This window comes from Pinus tabuliformis, chromosome 3_1 (genome assembly GCF_031772625.1).
Source record: "Pinus tabuliformis cultivar Carrire ecotype Pingquan chromosome 3_1, CPIR1, whole genome shotgun sequence".
Classification (NCBI taxonomy): Eukaryota; Viridiplantae; Streptophyta; class Pinopsida; order Pinales; family Pinaceae; genus Pinus; species Pinus tabuliformis.
In genome coordinates, this window is record NC_142301.1 from 749,327,457 (window position 1) to 749,339,951 (window position 12,495).

Sequence of the window (12,495 nt, forward strand, 5' to 3'; positions counted from 1 at the left end):
CCATCCTTCCTCCTTACCCTTCTCTGCTTTGCTGTTTTTCGGACAACCTCTAGCAAAATGGCCGTAGACGTGGCATTTCCTGCACTTAAACGGGAGCTGCTCATAGTCCAGTGTTTGAACATGCGACCATCTTCCCACCTTAATCTTTATTGCCTCAGGCAGACCAACCTCTAGGTCAACTTCAACACAGATTCTAGCGCAATCGAATTGATCTTTGCTGTTGGCACGATCGATGAATTTACCTAAGGTATTTCTGATGTGCATGAGGGATTCCCAGTTCCAGCAATGCATTGGCAGATTGGGCAAACGAACCCACATAGGGACGGCTGAGGGGACGTCAACTGCTGGATCGAAATCAGGTGTCCATTTGTTAAGATACAGCCCTTGAGGGCCCATGAAATAGGGGCCATTGCGGAATATCAGCTCCTTATCTTCTTTTTCAGCAAATTCAAACAGGAAGAAACCCTTCCCCAGAAAATATGAAGTAACTCTACTTTTAATGAGCGGTGCCCAGTTCCTTGCGACCCAGCTCTCTGTAGATTTGGGGGAGGGCCAGAGCCCAGTGAACTTCCCAACCAAAGCACGCTCAGCAAGAGAGAGGGCGACCTGGATCGGCTTCTCGGGGGGAAGCGAGATCTCAGGGATGTCATCCAAGCGTTTTACAAATTTCGCAACCTCGGACGTTTTCTTTTTAGAAAGAGATCTCAACAGGTTAACAAAAGCCTCAACTTCATAAGGGGCCAAAGGAGGCTCCATTGGAGCAGCTTTAGCTTGATCCAGTCGAGCTCACCCTAGAACAGCGGGCATAGCCCCCAGATCAGCTCAGGGTAGAACGATCAGGGGAGCAGAGTCTGGATCGCCAAAGAGGAAGGAGCAGCGTCGCGCGGAGGGCCGAGGCGGCGGCTTCAGGCGCAGGAGCAGTCGCTCTTACCCTAAATCGCAGAAGAAAAATCCCAGCAAGCCTATGGAATCAATATGTGAAACATTGTTATTATGTATATAAACAAAGCAAATAAACATGTAATTTATCGGAGCAAACTCTTAAGCCTGGATAATCCTTTTTAGTGTAAGCACATATCCCATACAACCTAAAGCTCGATGGGTCTTGATACATCATATGCATATATCCCTTCCCATAATTCCTTCAATTCATCTACCAATGGTTGTAAGTAGATATCCATATTCTTCACTTGTCTTCTACCAAGGACTATGCGATCCAACATAATATGTTCATTCACGGACAACCATGAGGGGACTATGAGAGCCAACATAAGATGTTCATTCTTCATGGACAACCATGGGAGGGTATTGTTATTGATCAGTACTAGAGGCCAAACATAATAGTTCATGTTTTGGAGGGGATATGGGATGATGATATCCATGGCTATGCTGAATCATAGACTCCGTACTTCATCCTTGAATTTTTTTGGCCATGTATCATTGATATGCTTCATGGATATTGAATTTGTTGGGATTCACATAACCCCCAACTCACTTCTGTGTGAGGCATGTCATCCCTGCAACATAACTAATTCTTTGTAATAAAACAACCTTTGAATCCTTGGGATTATAGGCACGTGCCTCAATATCTTATGAGGAGGACCATGTTATTTACCATTTTTTTCTAATTTATGGTAGATGTCATGCCCACATTTTAGGCATATCTCTTTGTCTGCATATTCTTCTCTATATATAATATAATCATTCAAACATGCGTGATAAGATATGTACTTAACACCCAACATTTTCAACAATTGTTTTGCCTCTTCGTAGCTACCAATGAAGACATTATCACTTAGAAGAACTTTATGTTTGATAACCTGGATTTGGTGGGCAATATAAATGTACAATGTCAATTTTTAACTTCATAAAATGACAATTTTTAATATTATTTGTGTGACATGATTTCTAAAAATATAAGGGACTTGTTCATGGTCGGTTACCTCAATATTGTCGAGAAACATGCATTCAACATGCTAAAATTTTCTTTCAAGTTGTACTATAATATCATTGTCCCCAACCGGGTAGACTTTGACTAGCCACCAGGTCCAAAGACAGGGGTGGTGGAAGCAAATTTCGGGCTTTTGAAAAAGATATCAGTGATATGAGCATCATCCCCTAGCTCATTGTTCTCAAATGCATCCAACAACATTGTATCCATGACAGTCGTATCCCGTAAGTAATCATCCATACCAACCTCTATTTGATTGCTTCCATTTCCAACTTGTGATGAAGAACTATTATTCGTGTAGTCATTCCGATTTAGTGAATCTAGACATAGTGGGAATTGAATAAGTGGCTAATTCAACCATTATTGGTACGATTCCTCTCCAATTTTTTCTCTTAATGCAACCTTCTCTTGATTTGACATTTTAGTGGGTGCACCGGAAGATGGTATGTGGGTCACTCATCACCACTAGAATCCTAATTTCAAAAGATATTGAACATTAGTACATCAATGATATTAGTAAGCACAATGCAATTGGCTTGTTGAAATTACATTATTCCAAACAATTATTGTCATCGTTGACCCAAGATTCTGACTAGAAGATGGTATGTTAAATTGGCAAGGTAAAGTGTTGTCCACTTTGATCTACCAACTGCTTGTGTAGGCTCCTCCTGATAAGAACTTTCAACGTTTTTGAACTAGTGGAATATTTTTTGCATCTGAACTCGATTATGAATCGAGATCCTACAGATTTGGATATATTTTTATTCAAATTGACATGGATAAAACTAATATGTTATACAAACTTGAAGGTGATGGAAAATTTTGCAAGTAAAATTTTATGTCTTTTAGGCAATGGATCGCTTTGAAAAAACACATAAAACAATTGTTTTAAAACTCAGTTAACAACATAAAAACATAGAGAAATATACCATATCAGAAACATAAGACAACAAAATGATAAAGGAGTTCACTCCTCTCCTGGGCTACATCTTCTGGTCCAACTTCCAATGTTGGGTCTCTTTCATTAGGTGTTCAAATTTGTGTTTACATGGATTTACAGTGCTCAAAATATAGAAGTTATGTCTCCAATGGCTCCAGAACAATAAAAAAAACCCCAACTAGGCTCTTGTTGGGCTCAATTTAGCCAAAAACTAAAGAAGTTATGCTATATAGAAGTTTTTTTGCTAATTTCTCTAAAAACTGGACTGCTCTACTAACTGTTCTGCAAATTCCACAATTCCAAAGCCCACTGAGTGCCATTTTCACCTAGTGTCAGCGAGATTCCTATAGGTTCGAGTGCATTTTTTTGTTTCTTTTAAATGCACAATAAGGCCTATCGACGAAAAATTTGGGCCACATGGGGCCATGTGTTCGGGGGTTGGGGCTAACCACCCGCCCCCGTCGGCATAACCCCCGGGCTTTCGGCATACGGTTCTGTTGCACCTTGAAACACGAGGCTGGTCCCCCCATTTCCACACCCATTCCGCCAAGATTCGTCCTGCGAACCGCTCCAGTTACATGGAATATGATAAGACCTTGGGGATGGGACCCGAGGTTTTGTGGGTAGTGTAGTGACCAGGGGCCAAGGTCTTAGCCCCAACCCCCTCCCCATACTTCAAAACATGAAAATTTTAAATAGGATTTCAATGCTATGGTTTAATAAGTAACACCCTTGGCACTGTGGTAGAGCATTGTATTGCTTGTTCAGAGGTCCCATGTTCGAACCTGGTCAGGCCTCCGGCCGACCCATACCAAATTTTGTTGACCCCCGAGGTGCCATGTGGAAGCCCATGACTAGGCCATGTGGCAACCCATCATTGGCCCAAATATAATATACCACAACCAATCACATTAGGCCACTAGGAAAACCTGCCATTGGCCCATGGGGTATAATCACCCTTCCCAATTAATGTACGGACTTCCCAGTGAGTAGTCTTGCATCCAACCTGCAATTTTTTTACATGTTTGGGAAAATGATTAGAATGTGATATCAAGAGCATATGATATCAGTTTTGAGAAATTCAATTTGCGTTAAAGTTAGGTCATCAAGCTTTACACTTTGGCACCAGTTTCAAGCACTTTTGAACACTTTGAATTTTGAGCACTTTACTGATCCCTTGGATCACTCCTCCCCATCAGAAACTTTTGGACCTCCAAAATACTATTTTCAGTCATCAAACATATGAGGGTACAATTTCCTCACCCATCCAATCTCAATCCATTTTGGCTTTTCTTGGATTTGTACCTTTGATCCCCACACGAAGGTACTCCACGTTCCCACTTTTTGAAGTTATTGTTTTTATGTGAAGGATAGTATCCTACTGCAATTCTTTAAGAAATCCAGGAGATAAATCTTCTATTGAATGAATCTAAACATTCTCTCCTTGATATTCATTCAAAGGAGGCTCATATAATCTCAAATTCTCAACATTAACAACTGCATACATTTGCATATATGGACACAAATCCAACCGGAAAGCATTATTACCAATCTTTTCTAAAATCTTAAAAGGTCCATATCTTATTGGTTTCATCTTTTTACCTTCTCCTTTAAGCCTTTCCTTGTCGATGTAAATCCAAACTTCATCTCCTACTTGGCTTAACTCTTTCCCAACTATTCTTGAACCATCTAATGCACCAATTGAACTTGTTCAATGAATCGCTTGGCCTTATGAATGTCACTATGTCCATAAATAGCAACATATTTACCAAATGTAAAATCTAAAGGATATTTTAGTAAGTATCCAAAGCATGCCTCAAATGGAGATGTTTGAGTCGATGAATGCTTGGCCCTGTTGTAAGCATGATGAATGTAGTGTAAGTGTTCATCCCAAAGCTTAGGATGTTTGCTGCAATAACCACGAAGAAGATGTAATATTATTGTCTTCACCACTTATTTCTGACCATCGGTTTGTGGATGGAATGTTGTGCTCTTTTTCAACTTGGTTTCCATGAGCCCCCATAATCTTGATTAAATTTTCCTGGCAAATCGAGAATCTCAATCAGAAATAATAGATTTGGGCAACCCAAAATGCACCCATACATTTTGAAAGAACATTTGTGCATGTTGTTCAGTTGTATCCTCCTTCTTACGAGGCATCAAAATACACATCTTGCTTAAACGATCCACCACAACATAAAGATAATCATGATTTTTTTTAGACATAGGTAGCCCTCCTACAAAGTCCATAGAAACACTTTCCCAAGGATGGGAAGAAACTGGAAGTGGAGTGTGACAATCATAACTTTCTATTGCTAGACTTACTAGTAGCACATAAAGAAAACCATCTTACATATCGCGATACACTTTCATTCATACGAGGCCAATAACAATACCTTTGTAATCATTCCATCGTCTTGCCTACACCAAAATGGCCAACAATAAGAGAAATATGTGCTTCCCTTATGATGTTGACTCTTTCACCCTATGGAATGCATAACTTGCTAAGATGATACAACATTCTACCATGAACATGGTAATCTAATTCCTCTACTTGGTTGCCTTGACACAAATTTGCATATACATCTTTAAAATCGTCATCTAAAGCATATTGTTCAACATAGCTCTCATCCATGATAGAATTATGCATAAGAATAATTTATGCACTAACAATTGGTCTAGATAACATATTAGCAACTTTGTTATAGATACATTTCTTATACCTTATCACCAAGTGGAATTGCTACAAGAAACCCATCCATATGAAATGCCTTGCTTGTTGTAGCTTGGTTTGTGATTGCAAGTATTGCAATGGTTGATGATCAATGTGAATGATAGTTTCCTTTCCCATCAAATAATGTTTCCATTTTTTCACACTTTGCACCAAAGCATACAATTCTTTGTCATATGTAGGATAGTTAAATACTGCACCATTAAAAGTTTCAGAATGGTAACAAATGGGCTTACCATGTTGCATCAAGACCGCTCCCATAGCATAGTCACTTGCATCGGTTTGTATCTCAAATCATTGTCTTAAATCAGGAAGTGCAAGTGTTGGTGTTGTAATGATTATCTCTTTCAATGAATCTAAGGCTTTCTATTGCTTGCCTCCCCACTGAAAAACTTGTTTCGCACTTTTCAAGGCATGTAATGGAGCTGCAATTGATGAGAAGTTAGAAATGTACTTTCTCCAATATTGCACTGCTCCCAAAAAGCTCCTAACCTCTATTACATTATTGGGTTTAGGCCAATCCACAATGAATTTGACCTTTGAGGGATCTATCTTCAATTCACCCCCTCCAACAATATGACCCAAATACACTAATGAGGTTTTTCCAAATTCACATTTAGACATCTTTAAAAACAACTTTTCTTTCTTTAAGACATCTAAGACTTACCTAACATGTTTGACATGTTCTTCACGAGTCTTGTTGAAAATTAATATGTCATCTAAGTAGACTATCACAAAGTCATCAAGAAAAGGCCTTAAGACATCATTCATAACTCTCATGAATGTTGCAAGAGCATTACAAAGCCCAAATGGCATAACCAACCATTAAAACAAACCTTGCTTTGTTTTGAAAGTTGTCTTCCATTTGTCTCCTTCAGCAATCCTCATTTGATGATAGCCAATTATCAAGTAAATCGAGGATAAATCAACATATTTCAATTGATCAATTAAATCATCAATCTGAGGAAGAGGGCAACGATTCTTTATCGTGATCTTGTTCAAGGCTCTGAAATACACACACATGCACCATGTACCATCTTTCTTTGGTACTAAAACAATTGGAGACCCACATGGCGATGTGCTTGGTCTGATGACCCCTTTATCAAGAAACTCTTGGATTTGTTTCTTGATTTCTGCATTCTCCATGACTGACATCCTATACATGCCAATGTTTGGAAGAGGACAATCTTGTTGCAATTGGATCTCATGTTGGATTCCTCTTTTAGGAGGAAATCCTTCAGGTTCCTGAAACATCTTATCATAGGTGTTAACAACCTCAATCAAATCAGATTTTAATCTTGCATCACATCCTTGGAAGGCTTCATTTTCAACATTCTCTTTGGGTTTGATCATCAAGAGTACAAAATTCTTACTAGAATTAACAAGCCTCTTCATTTGTCCAACATTCACAAGTGATAAATTCAACTTCTTGCTATGTGCTCTAACAATGTACTCAATCCCATTTTAAGCAAATGATATTTTTTCTCATGGCGATGAAAGATGGCTCTCCTATCATATAGACAGGCTTCCCAAAACAAAACCACAAATGTCAAGTGGAAATACATCAAGCTCAACCTCATCTATAAAGGTTCCAGTGATGGCAAATTTCAATTTACATCTTCTTGTCACATGCAATTTTGCATTGTCACATATCCAACCTAAAAGATAAGGTTTAGGATGAGGAATGGTTTCCAAGTTTAATGTTTTAACAATGTCTTATGAAATAAGGTTTTCTTGTGATCCACTATAAAACAAAGTATCTATCTTGGTATGTTTTGAAATGACTCTAATGTGGAAAAGCTCTATTCTTTATTTTTCATGTTGAGTTTAATTGAAGTTATTATAAGAACTAGTACTTTCAATAGAGTCAATACCTTTAAAGCCCATGGCTGTGATCTTCGTTTCATCCCCGGAACCAAATCCTAAATCATGTTATGTAGTTGCACCAGTCTTTTGTTTCCCTTTGTTGTTAAAATTTTTGGGTCTCATCTCAGGATGAAGTTTCCAATAATGGTCTTCATCGTGGCCTTCTTTTGAACAATGTTTACAGGTGAGTTTTTCTCCCTCCTTTTTGACTGAAGCATTCTTCTTCCTTTTGCCTTTGAATTTCCCCTTTCCTTTGTCTCCAGTCTTGAATGGCTTTTTGTTGCCCTCTTGGGGAACATTATTTCCTCTTGCTTCTAAATGAGTTGCCTGTACACAAACTTCATCTAGTTTTGTAGGGTTAAACACGAGAATTGTGTGTCTCAAATAATTATGTAAACCTCCGATGTATTTTCGTAGAGTGTCTTGAGAGGATAAATCTATACCCAAAATAAAAGCTCTTTTCCTAAATTCTTGAATATAGTTTTGCACATTTTGACCCTTAGCTTGTCTAAAATTTTGCCAATCCATTATAGCTTTTTGCATGTATGCTAATGGATAAATTGTATTCTTATTGCAACAAAAAAAATCATTCCAAGAGGATAAAACCTTACCACTTTTCTTCATGTCCTCTTGAGTTTTGGCCTCCCACCAAATGAGTGTTGCACTTTCCAACCTAAGGGAATCAAGTTGTATTTTGGTTTCATCATGCATGATTCTTTGTATCATGCAATACACTTCAATATAACAAACCCCATTATCTAATTTCTTAACATTTACCTCTCCATTGTACATAGGCAATTCAAACTTTATGTTAAGCTTTAACAAAGGAGTTTTACCATGTCCCTTTGGAGAATTTGGAGGTGTTTGTGAAGGGGAAGAATTAGAAGAAGATGAGAATGAAGATGGAGGTGAAGGTGGTGGATTGTCACCATTACCTTTTGGAGGTTTGTCTCCACTTCCTCCATAACCTTGAGTTCCTCTTCCCATAAAGAACTTTCACCATTTCAGGCATTTCAAAGAAAGCTTTTCTGAAAGTTCTCTCATCTTTAGACATCCCTTCATGACCTTCTTCATGTGCCATGATTGGTGAAGTTTGAGATATGTGGAAAATTTTGCAAGTAAAATTTTATGTCTTTTAGGCAATTGATCACTTTGCAAAAGCACATAAAATAGTTGTTTTAAAACTCAGTTAACAACATAAAAACAGAGACAAATATACAGATCCGAAACACAAGACAACAAAATGATAAAGGAGTTCACCCCTCTCCTAGGCTACATCTCTTGGTCCAACTTCTAATGTTGAGGCTCTTTCATTAAGTGCTTAAATTTGTGTTTACATGGATTTACATTGCTTAAAATGTAAAAAAAAATCGTCTCCAATGGCTCCATAACAGTGAAAACCCCCAAATTGGGCTCTTGTTGGGCTTAATTTGGCTAAAAAATGAAGTTATGCTCTAGAGAAGTTTTTCTGCTAACTACTCTATAAACTGGAGTGCTCTGCCAACTGTTCTACAAATTCTGCAATTCCAAGGGCAGTTGAGCATCATTTTCGCTCGGCGCTGGCGAGATTCCTGTTAGTTTGGGTGAAATTTGTTGCTTCTTTTAAATGCGCAATAAGGCTTATCAATGAAAAATTTGGCCTAAATGGGACCATGCGTCTTGGGGATGGGGATGACCGCCCACCCCCGTCGATATAGCCCCCAGGCTTTCGGCATATGGTTCCGTTGCGCCATGAAACACAGGCCTGGCCCCCATATTCTTGCACCCATTCCGCCAAGCTCCATCTTGCGATCTGCTCCAATTACATGGAATATTATAAGACCATTGGTTGGGGCTAAGCCCCGACCCCTCGGTCACTTTGTCTGCAGTCTCATGGGTAGTGTAGTGACCAGTGGTCAGGGGCTTAGCCCCGACGCCCTCCCCAAACTTCAAAACGTGGAAATTTTAAATAGGATTTCGATGTTATGGTTTAATAAGTAACACCCTTAGCGTTGCGATAGAGTGTTGTATTGCTTGTTCAGAGGTCTTATGTTCGAACCCAGTTGGGCCTCTGATCGACCCATATCAAATTTTGTTGAGCCCCGGGGTGCCACGTGGTGACCCAACATTGGTCCAAATATAATATACCACAACCAATCAAATGTGTCCATAAATAAACCAATCATGTGAGGCCACTTGGCAGCCTACCATTGGCCCACGAGGTACAGTCAACTTACCTAGTCAACGTATTGACTGCCTAGTCAGCAATCCTGCATCCAACCTGCGATTTTTTGACATGTTTGGGAAAACGATCAGAACACGATATCGGGAGCATACGATATCGGATTTGAGCAATTCAAGTTGCGTTGGATTCAAGTTGTCGAGCTCTACACTTTGCCACCAATTTAAATCACTTTTGAACACTTCGAATTTTGAGCACTTTACTGATCCCTTAGATGAATAAAAAAATTCATATATATATATATATATATATGAATTTATTAGAGATGGAAAGGGAGAAATTGGGAAAGGACTTTGAACAAATGGACCGAGTTGGAATTTGAAGAATTAACCATATGATATTATGAGATTTTCTCCCTACATTTGAGAAAAATCAACAATATATTTTTGTGTACATACCTAATTCGATAACCATATAACCACAATATGAATTTCAATATAGTTTTCAAACCATTTTCAATAATAAGGCGAGTTTAAGCGAAAAAACATATATTATGAACTACTATAACTCATGTGGATGCATCTTAAAGGATAATTTGAGATGAATATGCCATTTTTTGTGAAAATTCAAATTCAAATAACTTTTAAAGCATATTAGTGCTCTTGTAGAACTAAACGCATCGATGCATTTAAATAGTTACCGCACCAATGCATTCAAATAATAACTGAACTAGTTTCTGGTATTTCGAAAGAAAAAAAAAATGATGCACCAATGCCTTTTACTATGAAACGCATGGATGTCCTTATTTAAAAAATGCGGCTTTCTTTTTTTCAAATTAAAAAATGAGCGGTAATTGGTTTTTCAAAATCTAATTTCATAAAGCCTTTTAAATATTGGGAAGCTATTCACTATTTCATTATTTTTCCCAAAATTTAAAGGGAGAGATTTGCAGGAGAGACATACCAGGAGAACTATGGAGCAGCACAATACTTTGGAACAATAGAACTATTCAAAAGATCAAAATTTGAAAGGTATGGTGATTCACTCAAAACCCTGCATAGTAAAAAATTTAAGTTTCACTCTTGATTTTACTAATAAAATTTTTTTTATAATTTTTGTTATATTTAATTAAAATTTAGAAAAATAAAATAAAAACCCTGAATAGTAAAAATTTTACTATAGATTTTACTAGTAATTTGTTTTTTTACATTGTTAGTTCTTATTTAGATTTAATTAAAATTCAGGGAAAAATCAATACTTACCTTAAATCCTTGCTTCTTCTTGCTTATATGACTGCAAAATTTCACCTTAAGGTTTAAATGCCTCTATAACTTCACAATTAGGGCTTTTCATTTTAGGCATTTTAGATTTAATAGGTTTGTGTTACCATATATAAGGCGTTTAACATGTAAAGCAAGGGGACCACTTACTGAATCGGATCCAAACCCTGTTGGCCTTGTTTAGAAACGACTTTGGTTTATCGATGTGCCTTGTGTTATATAACGCATTGGTGCACATATGAAAAATAACACTATATTGTTGAAAAATGCACTAAGAAATTCTCAATTTGATTTTGCCTTAATTAAAATGATAAAATTCGAATTTTCACATAAGCAGGCAACTTGGATGATGTTAACTTGTGTGACATGGATTGTGTTGCCCAGTTTACTCAGTAAATTCAAGTTAGAGGAGTTAGAGTTCAATTTAGCCTGTGTGATTGTTCATTTGTAGCAATCAAGGTCAATGATCTTAGGTTGTTTTTAGTTAAACTAGTTCCAACTTTAGGAGGAGCTAGTGGAAGGTCAGTTAAGAAGTTGGACTTCAATCAAACTCAGTGATCATTTGGTTAACTGATTAAACAACCCAAAATAGCTAGTGCATTTAGAGAATTTGAGTTACTCAGTTGAGGTGGAGATTTCAAGGCAGTGTAACATTAGTTGTAGACTAGTCTTGAGTGTACATGTGTTGCATGCAGTGGGATGACCAACCTAAGGAATTGCGAGATTCAATTAGAGGAGTTTCCTAAATAATAGGGGCTAATTCCTAGAGGAACTATGCAAGGAAATAGGAGATCAAGTTGAGGCAAAATTTGACTAAGTTTGGGTTAGAGGCCTTCAATGAGCAGAGAGATAGGTTATGCACTTGAAGGGTGAGCTCAGTTGAGCAAAGAAGTTGTAATACATCTATATTCATTTGATTAATACAAGCAGACATTAGGGTTTTTAGTTGATTTCTTTCCCCAGATAAAAATACTTGTTGCATGTGTGTTATTTCTTCTTGCATGTCTGAATTTTCTGTTCTAAATTGTGAATTAATGCCCGTAGAGCAGTAGTGTAGCTTTGTGTCTTGTGATTTTGATTAAAAAATTCATGAGTTGTTGCAAATATGCAACCTAATTTCTACATGGTATCAAAGTTGGATTCACATTAGTGAAGGAAATTCGAAGTTGTTTCTCAGAGGTTCGAATTCGAAGATCAATGTAGCAAGATTTCTTCAGAGCTGAGAAGATGTCCTTAATGGACTAAGGCTAGAGTATGCCTTGGAAGGAATAATTTTGTTTCATGGAAGGATCACATGGAGATGGTATTGGATGACAATGGATTGCTAGAATACATCAAGTTAGATGTTGGAAAACCACAAGCATCTCATGACTAGAACCTTGCTCAGTGGAAGAAATATGTAGTCAAATTGAGGAGAATAATCTTGGAGGGAATACGGAATAATATTGTCTCGAATTTCCACAGAAAAGGAACTCTTTACGTGATGTGAAAAGCACTGAAAAAATTGTTTGAGAATAGTAGCGAGCATAGGAAGCTGGCACTCAAGCATAAACTTCAAAGTTTCAA